This window comes from Lissotriton helveticus, chromosome 8 (genome assembly GCF_964261635.1).
Source record: "Lissotriton helveticus chromosome 8, aLisHel1.1, whole genome shotgun sequence".
NCBI lineage: Eukaryota > Metazoa > Chordata > Amphibia > Caudata > Salamandridae > Lissotriton > Lissotriton helveticus.
In genome coordinates, this window is record NC_136069.1 from 1,207,712,005 (window position 1) to 1,207,725,274 (window position 13,270).

Genomic DNA, 13,270 nt, shown 5'->3' on the forward strand with positions numbered 1-13,270 from the left:
GGTAACCTCATCACTGACATCGTAGCCAAGTTCCCCGGAAGTACCCATGATTCATACATATTCCAGAACAGTGGAATATACACACGCCTACTTGCCGGAGAATTTGGAAATGGATACCTGCTAGGTAAATCACATTGACACACCCTGACACTCACATCAGATCTACGTCTCAAGTACTTGCAATTAATGTCTATCTTTCTCCCCCTAGGCGACAGTGCATATGCCCTGCGGTCCTTCGTGCTCACTCCCTACCTCAACCCATCCACCAGGAGTGAAAGGCGATACAACGTGGCTCACAGATCCACACGAAACGTAGTTGAGCGCACATTTGGACTCCTAAAGAGCAGGTTTCGCTGCCTCCATAAGAGTGGAGGTGCACGGCAGTACACCCCAATCATCTGCTGCAAAATAATAGCGACCTGTGCAATGTTGCATAATCTCGCCACCAAGCAAGGCACTGAGGTGGAGCTCACATTTCATGAGGACATTGATGACGACCCAGAGGTGGCAGAGCCCCAAGCCACAGTGGCAGCAGCAGCTACAGATGGGAGACTGAGACGGGCAGAGGTTACACAACAATATTTCTGAGTGAGTAAAGAGACACAGGCATGAATGTAACTTTGTGTAAGTAGTTTAATAATCACTACGCCACAGCATTGTTAGCTCACATTGGGCTCACTAATACTAACACTCCATGAGTGTGTTGTCACGGTTCACACCACCGTGACTACAGCCTTGGGTGGAGTGCAAAGTCATTGTTTGTGGCCACGGGCCACAGGGCGGGGCTGCTGTGGCTGTGAGCCTATGTCCTCACGCTGGCCTGTCAAACTTCCCCCACGCCTGCCACTCCTCCGTAAGTCATGCACAGGAGTGCTTGCACCACTCCTGCTGGTGGACCCCTCGCTTTCGGCAGCACAAGTGTCGCCTCCAGTGCCAGTCTGATGCGCGAGCACTAGCTCCATGGCAGTGGTCATCCTGGCCATACCTTCACTTAAATTGGTGCAGCACTGCACTATGGCATCCTGCATCGTGACTGACCGTCTGCACAGCAGAGTGGTAGCAGTTGCAAACCTGTTCAGGGCCTTGGTTTGCTGGCGCACATCCACACGGGCCTTGCGTCTCTCCAAATGGTCCCTGTCCAATTTGTCACACAGGACAGTCATGCACTGTGTGATATCTGAAATTCCTGACGCCATGGATTGTATGCCTTCTGCCATGTCCCCTATGCCCTTGCCTACTGCTTCCAGTTTATTGTTAGTTGTGCGTGCGTGCCTCTGAACCCCCATCATTGCTTTTGCCTGCAGGCGCTGCACCTTCACCATGGTGGCCTCCAGTCCGCAGAAGACACCTTGGACTTGCCGCACATCCTCTACCTCCCGTGGCCGTCGCCCTCGGACACTGGCCCGCGTGACTCTGGGACTGGGCTGCTGCTCGGTGTTGCCTCTGTCCTGTGTGTCACCCTCCACCTCCTCCTCCTCCGATGATGTTTGCAGTATTCTGCGAGGGGGCACATCATGGCTCCTGACTCTTCCCAGCACTGGGGATGGTGATGTGGGGGTGGGTGATAGTTCTGCCGCTCCTGTGTCCTGACTACCAAATAGGAGAGGGGAACGTGGATATTCAGCAGTTGCCTCCTCAGGTATCGGGGCAGCCTGCTCTTGGTCCTGCCCTCCGTGAGAAGTGCTAGGTCCGGCTCCTTCCCTCCTCTTCTCTCTGACCTCAGCTGTGCTGCGCTTTGACTCTCCTGTGGACAGACATGGACATTGTGTCAGTAATGTTGTTCACCTGTGTCATGAGATTAAATACACTTCTATTGCACATTTGCCTGTCTCTCATTTGCCTATGCTACTTGTCTGTTGCTCCCCTTGCTGCAATGCACGCTGACTGCTCTGAGGTATCTACACATGACTACATTTCCCAGGATGCATTGCAGGACATTAGTTAAACCTGTTGTGGAGTCTGATTTATCCTGTGAGGGGAATAGGTAAAAGGGTAAATGATATTGTTCCTGCATCTTACCTGCTTTCTTTGCTCCTCTTGCTGAGCTGTCTGCGTCTCCTATTCCGTGTATACATTCCTTCTCAAGGGTTGTAGCGACCATCTCCTCAATGTCGGTGAGTCTGGGGGCTCTGTTTCTTCCGCCTCCTGTAGCAGCACTTTCCTTGCGGTGGGCAGCAAGCTTTTTTTTGGTGATTATGCGGATGTCATACCACCGTTTTTTTAGGTCTTCAAGGTCACGGTGGGTGACACCAATGGCATTTACCTTGCCTTGTATGTCCAACCAGGTGCTGCGCTTGATTGATTCAGCAACATGCAGAGTTTGCTTTCCAAATATTTTCCCATAATGTCTGACAACCTCCGAAATCAGCACCTGCAGTTCCTCCTGGCTGAACTTCTGCTTCCTTTTGCGCTCAGCAGCTTCTCTCTGTGCCTCCTGGCTCTCCATCTTGCTGTGTAGTTTGTGTCAGGAAAGGCTGCTCCACACTCTGTCCTCCTGCTCTCCTGACTGTTTGTTTCTGCACCTGCATGGGCGTGGCCTGTCCCAGGTACTGGGGTGTGGTGCTTGGATCTGATTGGTTAGTTCCCCTGTGGCTTGGAATTTGGGTGTGGTTGAAGTACCTGATTGGTTCACAGGCACACATGTTTGTCAGTTTCAAATTCTTCGGCGGATAGTTCCGACACGGTAAATACCGGGTCGGTTTTTCCCGACTCGGTATTTTCCGGGTCGGAAGTTGCCATTCATTCCTATGGGCCATGGCACCGGTGGATCGGTTTTGGTTTTTCCGTCTCGGATTTTACCGTGTAGGTATATTCCGAGTCGGTAAATACCGTTTCCGAGTACCGACAGGTTCCGAGTCGGTATTTTATACCGTCATTGTTACCTACATCTCATTTTCCTCCTCGGTAATACCGAGTCGGTATGACTCGGTATTTAAGAGGTCGGTAAATATTATTTACCTACATCTGGCCCTATATGTTGTAAAGTCTGGTTCACTACATAAGTAATTTTAAGGCACAGCAGCAGTGTTTGGGCAGTGTAGGAGATTATGCAGGGAGTGCTGTTTCAGGGTTTAGGGCAGTGCAATGGTGTTTGAACATTATTGGGGCATTCGCTGAGCATGGTGTTTCAGGGTTTACAGCAGTGCAGTAGTGTTGAAAAAATTTACCAGGTTTTTCTAGGGATGGTGTTTCAGGGTTTAGGACAGTGCAGTGGTGTTCAGGCAGTGTAGGGGGTCAAGGTGGGACTGATATTTCTGAGTTTAGAGCAATGCAGTTGTGCTTGGGAGTGTATGGTATCATGCAAGGGATAAAAGTATAAAGCACTACATGTCCTAAAGCCTGACTCACTCCATGAGTACATGTATTCACATGTCTGCAAACATATGCACCGAGCTAGTGATTCTTTCTCAATATTCCCAAAAACACACTGACTCACATTCTGATTCTAGACAAATCAAAATATCCCTTGCAATTCACTGAAATGATTACTATATGCTACAGAGAGAGTTGCAATGGCATTTCTACAGCACACCCAGGATCTTTATTATACAGTATGAAGACTATTTGGGAATTAGGAGGCCGGACAAACATGCTGCATAGGACTTTGTAGCACTACATGTCCTAAAGCCTGACTCACTTCATGAGTACATGTATTCCCATATTTTTAAACACATCAGCAAAGCAAATTATTCTGCCACATTTTTCTGAAATGAATACTGACTCACACTGTGATCTTAGACACATGGCTGTATCCCTTGCAATTAAGTAAAATGGTTACTACAGTGAAAGAGGATCTTGCTGGGAGTGCTGTTTCAGGGTTTAGAGCAGTGCAGTAGTGTTGAAAGAGTTTAGCATGTTTTGCTAGGAATGGTGTTTCAGGGTTTAGGACAGTGTAGTGGTATTCAGGCAGTGTAGGAGGACTTGGTGAGACTGAGAATGTAGAAATGAAAATTCACTGAAATGATTAATACATGCTACAGAGAGAGTTGCTGTGGCATTTCTACAGCACACCCAGGATCTTTATTACACAGCATGGAGACTATTTGGGAATTAAGAGGCCTGACACACATGCTGCATAGGACTTTCTAGCACTACATGTCCTAAAGCCTGACTCACTTCATGAGTACATGTATTCCCATATTTTTAAACACATCAACTAAGCAAATTACTCTGCCAACATTTTCTGAAATGAATACTGACTCACACTGTGATCTTGGACACATGACAGTATCCCTTGCAATTCAGTAAAATGATTACTACAGTGGAAGGGGGTCTTGCTGGGAGTGCTGTTTCAGGGTTTAGAGCAGTGCAATAGTGTTGAAATAGTTTAGCATGTTTTGCTAGGGATGGTGTTTCAGGCTTTCGTATACTGCAGTGGTGTTCAGGCAGTGTAGGAGATCAAGGTGAGACTGAGAATGTAGAAATGAAAATTCACTTAAATGATTACTACATGCTACAGAGAGAGTTGCTATGGCATTTCTACAGCACACCCAGGATCTTTATTACACAGCATGGAGACTATTTAGGAATTAAGAGGCCTGACACACATGCTGCATAGGACTTTCTAGCACTACATGTCCTAAAGCCTGACTCACTTCATGAGTACATGTATTCCCATATTGTTAAACACATCAACTAAGCAAATTATTCTGCCACAATTTTCTGAAGTGAATACTGACTCACACTGTGATCTTAGACACATGACAGTATCCCTAGCAATTCAGTAAAATGATTACTACAGTGAAAGAGGGTCTTGCTGGGAGTGCTGTTTCAGGGTTTGGAGCAGTGCAGTAGTGTTGAAAGAGTTTAGCGTGTTTTGCTAGGGATAGTGTTTCAGGCTTTAGGACACTGCAGTGGTGTTCAGGCAGTGTGGGAGGTCAAGGTGAGACTGAGAATATAGAATTGAAAATTCCCTGATATGATTACTACATGCTACAGAGAGAGTTGCTATGGCATTTCTACAGCACATCCAGGATCTATATTACACAGGATGGAGACTATTTGGGAATTAAGAGGCCTGACACACATGCTGCATAGGACTTTCTAGCACTACATGTCCTAAAGCCTGACTCACTTCATGAGTACATCCATTCCCATATTTTTAAACACATCACCTAAGCAAATTATTCTGCCACAATTTTCTGAAATGAATACTGACTCATACTGTGATCTTAGACACATGACAGTCCCCCAGATTCATCAAAGTCCTCTTTTGCGAGTCCTTAATTGCGAATATTAAGGAATCGCTATTAAAGACGCGCAAAACGGGATGCATGTAGAAATCGCAATTTATTTTGCGATTTCTACTGCTTCCTTATTTGCTATTCGCTAATTGAGAATCGCAAATAAGGAATGGCTTTCCAATTCAGAATGAATGGGGAGTCATTCCTTATTTGTGATTCACAATTAGCGAATCGCAAATAAGGAAGCGATTTCAAGGGTGCCAGGGTGTCCAAAGGACACCCTGTAGCACCCCTGAAATGCAAATGTACACTGGTGTTGTGCACACACATGTCCAAAGGACATGTGTGTGTGTAACATGCAACTTAGAAAAATGCACTAAAGTGCATTTTTCTAAGTTTTCGCTATTTACCACGAAGTTACACTTCTCAGTAAATAGCGGCCCCATATTGCGAATTCGCAATTTTAAAAAGGTTCATGAATAGCATTTAAAGAATCTCTAATTGAGATTCCTTAAATGCGATTCTTCACAATTTAGCGAATTCTATATTTGCGATTTTTGCATTTGGGATGATGAATCCCAAATGCAAAAATAGCGCTCGCAAAGGGCCAGATTCTCGGAATCTGGCCCTTTGCGAGCCGATTTTGGCTTCATGAATCTACCTGAGTATCCCTTGCAATTCAGTAAAATGATTACTACAGTGAAAGAGGGTCTTGCTGGGAGTGCTGTTTCAGGGTTTAGAGCAGTGTAATAGTGTTGAAAGAGTTTAGCATGTTTTGCTAGGGATGGTGTTTCAGGGTTTAGGACAGTGCAGTGGTGTTCAGGCAGTGTAGGAGGTCAAGGTGAGACTGAGAATGTAGAAATGAAAATTCACTGACATGATTACTACATGCTACAGAAAGAGTTGTTATGGCATTTCTACAGCACACCCAGGATCTTTATTACACAGCATGGAGACTATTTGGGAATTAAGAGGCCTGAAACACATGCAGCATAGGACTTTCTACAACTAAATGTCCAAAAGCCTGACTCACTTCATGAGTACATGTATTCCCATATTTTAAACACATCAACTAAGCTAATTATTCTGCCACATTTTTCTGAAATGAATACTGACTCACACTGTGATCTAGACACATGACAGTATCCCTTGCAATTCAGTGCAATGATTACTACAGTGAAAGGTGGTCTTGCTGGGAGTGCTGTTTCAGGGTTTAGAGCAGTGCAGTAGTGTTGAAAGAGTTTAGCAGGTTTTCCTAGGGATGGTGTTTCAGGGTTTAGGACAGTGCAGTGGTGTTCAGGCAGTGTAGGAGGTCAAGGTGGGACTGAGAATGTAGAAATGAAAATTCACTGAAATGATAACTACGTGCTACTGAAAGATTTTCTATGGCATTAGTGCAGCACACCCAGGATCTCTATTACACAGCATGGAGACTATTTGGGAATTTAAGAGGCCTGACACACATGCTGCATAGGACTTTCTAGCACTACATGTCCTAAAGCGTGACTCACTTCCTGAGTACATGTATTCCTATATTTTTAAACACATCAACTAAGCAAATTATTCTGCCACAATTTTCTGAAATGAATACTGACTCACACTGTGATCCTAGAAACATGACAGTATCCCTTGCAATTCAGTAAAATAATTACTACAGTGAAAGAGGGTCTTGCTGGGAGTGCTGTTTCAGGGTTTAGAGCAGTGCAGTAGTGTTGAAAGAGTTTAGCATGTTTTGCTAGGGATGGTGTTTCAGTCTTTAGGACAGTGCAGTTGTGGTCAGGCAGTGTAGGGGGTCAAGTTGAGACTGATATTTCTGAGTTTAGAACAATGCAGTTGTGTTTGGGCAGTGTATAGTATCATGCAAGTGCTAGGACTATAATTCACTGCATGTCCTAAAGCCTGACTCACTCCATATGTACATGTATTCCCATAATTTTTAAACACATCAACTAAGCAAATTATTCTGCCACATGCTACTGAAAGATTTTTTATGGCATTTCTGCAGCACTCTCAGAATATTTACTAGACTGCAAGGAGACTATCGGAGAATTCTAACCCTGATATACAAGTGTGTGAGTGGTTAGACCACTTCATGTACACACTCTACATTTTTAACAACAGCACTGTACTGCATATCCTCAAACACATTAACATACCAAATGCTCCTATCACAATGTTTTTCTCAAAGCAGGCAAATTCAGAATCAGACTGTATACAAATAAACTCCTGCTTCTACTTTAGAACACATTTTTCTTTTTAACTTAAAGTGCACAACATAGATCCCTTTACAAATTAACAACTCACCTTTAATAATCCTTTTGTAGATTTAGAACAGTGTCAATCGCACACCAAATTTTCTTAAGCAGCATCTCTGAATTGTGCAGCAGTCACTTGAACCATTGAATAGCATTGCTTCCCTCTCATTTTCCACACATATTCATGTAGATAACCAATGAAATTTCTTCCCACACGAATTCAAAACCAAACTACCACTTTAATTGGTTCCACATTGCAACTCTTTCAATCTCACAAAATATTCAACCTTCCCCCACTGCTCTCTCTGCCTGTTACCATGGTAACACTCCATAGAACACCTAACTGAACACACAGGTGAAAAGTTCATCTGCAAATCAAACCAGCAAGGGTGTTTGACTTCTCAATACACCAGCTATCCTGTGCAATGTTCCTTTCAATGACTTCTTCTCAACCATTAGCATTTTTCCTTTTAAAAAACAATACCATACACCCTAGTTTTCAATGTTAAATTTTCAGAAACCACCAATCATTTCTTTTTTTTTTCAAGTGCACTGAATCTCATCCACATTTTTTTCTAAACTCCTACTTTTCAAAATGCCATTTTTATTTCCAGAGCCCATATGAACACAACCGCATCTCCCTTCAAGATGCTTAGAGTGTGGATTCAGGACATAGCTATATTTTCTGGAGTGAAAGGTATGCAGCAAATAGATGCTTTCTCAACCTTGATTTACAAAATGTGGATATTAAGTGGATTGGCCAGAGAGGATTGAGATGTCACCAATTGATGCCATTGGTAAAATCCTTTTTGCATCTCCCACACCCTGACCTCATAATTGTGCACTGTGGTGGCAATGACCTAGGCACTTTGACTGGGGTTGTTCTGGAAATGCTTTTAAGGACACCTTTGGGCAATTGATGTCACTTTTTCCACAAACTGCCATTGTATATTCTATTATATGCCAAAGGCAAAAATGAAACTGATCCAACCAATATTGTCCACAAATTGAGAAAGCAAGGAAACATGTAAATAAGTCTGTTTCTGCTTTCATCAGAGACTATGGTATGGGTTCTATATACCACAACAACTTGCGTTACAACATGCAAGGCATTTATAGAGGCGACGGTGTACATTTCACAGATGAGGGAAACAGAGTCTTCCTCTTCAACTTTAGACTCTGCATCGGTACTTACTTGTAGGTACAAAAAACACTCAATGAATACAACGGCTCTTTTTAGAGCCAACCAACATCTAAACACTCAAACTTGTTATTTAACTGTATTTTTTTTGTCTTTTTTTTGCCGACATGCGCGCACCATGCCCATACGGGTGCGTGCATCGTGCGCGCACCTTGTAATTTTTTGGTTTTAAAATTTTTTTTTGCCCTTCGGGGTCCTTCAGGGACCCCCTGAGAAGGCCTAGGGGGTCAGGGAGTCTCTACCCTGCCCCCTTTTCATGTTCTCCACTTTTGTTTTTGATTCTTTTCTGCCTCGAGGGTGCGTGCACCGTGCGCGCACCTCGCAATTTTTTTAAAAACAAAAAATGTTTTTTTTTGCCATTCGGGGTCCTTCAGGGACCCCCTGAGAAGGCCTAGGGGGTCAGGGAGTCTCTACCCTGCCCCCTTTTCACGTTCTCCAATTTTGTTTTTGGCTCTCTTCTGCCTCCGAGTGACAAAACGGCAGCCAACACTTCCTGGTTTCCACCGATTGGAATGTTGACAGACGTGTAACAGCAAATCAGAATTCCTCTCGCGCACACCCGATACGCGCAGGGTGCGCGCACAGGTGCACGCACGGTGCGTGCACGGTGCGCGCTTCTAGATATATATATATTTTTTCTTTTTATTTTCTCAATAACTACTGGAGGGATTTACACCATTTAAGCAAAAGTGTGATCTGCGAATCAGACTCTACCATTTTGCCAAATTTTTTGTAATTCCGTTCAACAGTTCGGGCTGTAGCCGTGTCTAATCGTCCTATGGAAAATAACATGGAAAAAACATGTTTTGGGACCCCCTTTTTTCTCAGCCCCCACTTGTTGAATCCCCCCAAAACTTTCAGGGAAGGAGCGGAGCGGGCCATCTCCTTTGAGAAATTCACGAAGATTCATCAACCGGCGTTAAAGTTATTCCCAATAGAATGTTGTGGATTTCCTATGGAAACTAGGTCCTAACTATAACTACCTACTGGCGACCGCCAGTAGGTTATATATATATATATATGGATCAGCTAGTAGAAGTTAGTTGATGGCAATTAAGACCAGCACAATCACAATATTCCCATTCTTCTTTCTTTTCTAACTCATTAAGTCTTTTATTTAAATGAAAACATAGACTCATATAATTTTATAGAGAACATTTATCTAAAATGTAGTCATGAAAAATTAGCATATTTATTCCAAATCTTAACATTTATTAGTACATTAAAATATAGAAATGTTGAAATTATATGACCAATTGGCCATAAACGATCACAGAATTACAACGTAACAGGTTCCAAGCTAACTGTCTTTCTAACCTCCTCAATGTCTACCTCCCATCAGGACTCCGCATTCAATTCTTTGCCCCATCAAAATATAAAGTTAAAAAAAGTCAAAGTCTTTCCGCACCCAAATTTCGTTCAGTCCGACAGCATGTCATGGTGCGCAAAAATTTCACCGAACCATCTTTTTCTCTCTTTCATACAGGCTCTTTTATACCCATTGTCCCTAAGTATCTATCTTAAAATTGAAACTTTAGGGTCCATACTCATTTCTCATTGATCCATTGGAAGGGTGGTGGAGATCACCTCATGTCCTCTCTGTCCAAACCGGTTTTACATTTTCACTATGTCATCTTCGCATATTCCCACACGGTCAAGATTGTCTATTTTGCAAACTGTCTTCCTGTCCTTGTATCTTTTATACATCATATAGTTACAGCACACAAGTTTCCCAAGCTTTTAAATTTAAGCATCCTTTGGCACAATTCTGATGTGTTAGGCCAAGCTGATCTTGACATCTCTACCCTGAGCACAGGCCGTTCACGCATCTCTTGCACAATAGCGCATGCCTGGAGCCACTTCTCGAAGTTTCGCATAAACAGCCATTTTCGAACTAGGCCGCTCGGGCCTCAATGGGAAATATTATGAAAACAAAACACATCAGACGTTAGATTTAGAATTTTAGCCCTTATTTTTACCTCCGACTATTCTAATTATCCGTGTTAGGGGTTACCTAGCCAAAGCAACAAATATGCGTCTTTTACTTACCAAGTTTATTCGCTTTGCTACACAAATACTCGACAGAAGCACAAATACACACCTTTATTTATTTTTTTAAATATTATTGCACTCTATTAGTATGACTTCTTCACATTATTAGTACATTAGTTTTTGCAAATCAGCAAGTTAGTTTTTACACGTGTAACTTTATTCTGTGTATGCTTTTGGTTGATTATTTAGCATACTCTACATGGTTAATACATGTTATCATTATGAGGGATTAACTTTGCAAGGGGTACCCAAACATTTTTTGTCTTTTCCCTTGCTCCATCAACTCCCCCCTTTGGTGATTTTATCACCACACAACACCCAATTAAATTTCAATAAAAACATGTTTCATGTTCATTCATTTGGGTTAACTTTATACTTTAGTATTTTTCATATTCAATCTTCTTGTATTATTATACACATTATCTTTATATTCCTCCAACTCTATTTCACCCATTTCAAGTTCTCTTTCCTTATTTTCTTCTATTTTTTCTTTTCTCAATTTTTCAGTTTTTCTTTTTCTAATACATTTGCACGCTAATCACAATATTAGTACTATAAAAACGATTGCAGTTAATGGAATTAACACTTTCCCTATTATTAATTTACCTATTTCTACTAATCACTACTTTACAGCAGAAAAACTCTTACCAAGTTTCTACAGAACACCATCAACATCCAGTGGAGTAATTTCTTTCTGTAATTCAGTAATGTTTCTAATATACCTTTGAATATTCTGACTTTTGTCTCGGATATATGTACAACCATACTGTACCTATAAAATTCCAAAGACTCCTCCTTGTTTTGCCAATAATATATCAAGAGCAAGTCAATTTTGCATCACCATAGCTCTCATAGCAACCATTTCAGTATTTGCCATTAAAAGTCCTCTGGCAGTATCTGTTGATAAACGATCTATTATCGTTGACAATTGTCAAATTTTATTTGCATTAAAAGACATACCCACTGCTGGTATCAATGCTCCAAAAATGTCACCTACTATTTCTAAGAAACTTTCCCTTCTTCTACGTCTTAATGTTTTACCTATCTCATGAATTCCATTAGAACCTATATCTATATGAAATATTTCTTGGAAAGACCAAACCTACATAACAGGATCCATACCAGTGGTCCGGTAATCTATAATATGCTTTGTTTCCACATAAAAAATAAATTTCAGGAAAAATTGGATCTTTTCCACCTTTAAATCCCCATCCCCCTCTGATAATGTATGCATCTTTACATTCACTTGCACCCACAAAATAATTGTCATACAAAGTGTTAGCTCTACAAATACGCAATTTCCCTTGTTGTGACGTATATATACCTATTGCTACATTTACATTGTTCTTATCAAGGTTTTCATCTTCAAAGTTCCACATTTTTGGTTTTGATTTCCATTCAGTTGCTTTCCTTTGATATCTGATTTTCCTTTCTTCTACCATGTCCAAGAAGACGTTTTCCTCATTAAGCATTTTATAGGTTAAATTATACCTAAAAGCATATTCTAAAGTTAGTTATTGTGTTTCAAGGAAATATTTGCAAAAAACTTTACCCGTATTCATTTTGTTCAGTCCATGTGTAATTGGCAGTGTTGCAAACGTGTCATCTGAATCAGAATAATAATATTCTAATTTACCTGTTTTATGAAATAAATTAGCTAACACACTACTTGTTATTTCATAAGTCAAAGGAAGGTGATGGTAAGTCACGCCCCCTGATACAGATTCTGGTAACTGCATGCAGACGTAGCAGTTCCTGATATCCATTGTTTCAACATATTTATACAAAAGTTTAGAAAAAGCATTCTTTGAAAAATCACTGATAGAGCTATCGCTATGCAATTCAGTATTATCAACAATTTTCACATCATTTTTTAAATCATGTCTTTTTATACTTTTACTATTATTGTGTGCAGCATGTTCAAAACCTGGTCTAAAAGAAATTACTATTGCTAAAATAATCCATACTAACATTAATAAACCTGTTCATTTTAAAGACATTCTACACCATTTACGGAAAATAGCACATTTTGATCTATTAACGATATTAGTAGACATTTTTAACTAAAGCTTTTTTTTGTTATTTACACAGCTTTTTCCACAATATAACAAATGTCCTTCAACCTTTTTTCTCTCTAGTATTTTTTCTTTTACTTCTTGCACATGAAAAATATGTGTCCTTAAAAATCTTTCTTTTCTGTGATAACAATATCCTTTTTTAGAATTTCTCACTTCTTTCTTTTGTCGCCTTTCAGTGTCCAGTTTAGCACAATTTGTCTTTTTTTAACCTTTTCACTCACCCAGAGTGTCTTGGTTTTCTTGGCTACTTTCAACTTCCTCTATTGTAGGTAGCGATATATACATCCATTCAGGTGATTTATATTTTTGGTTTGGTCTCCTTACTCTTTTCGGCCTTTGCACGGTCTCTTTATTATCTCTTATTAGATCCTTTTGGCTTGTTATTTCATTCACTTGTTCCTCTTGATTTTTATTGATATTGATCAATTTGAACCTCAGTCTTTCATTAGCTTTAGGCCAAGAGTCTCCTTTTCGTGGCTTTTTATTTGCAGGCTCTATGAC

At 41.1% G+C, this 13,270-nt stretch overlaps 1 long non-coding RNA gene across 1 annotated transcript; it reads left to right on the forward strand.

Annotated features, from left to right (window-relative positions):
• The first annotated feature begins 283 nt into the window (after positions 1 to 283).
• Positions 284 to 1,818, forward strand: LOC144771929 (uncharacterized). Its single transcript, XR_013599550.1, has 2 exons — positions 284 to 588; positions 1,305 to 1,818. It is a non-coding gene; the product is annotated as an uncharacterized LOC144771929 (long non-coding RNA).
• Positions 1,819 to 13,270: the final 11,452 nt, after the last annotated feature.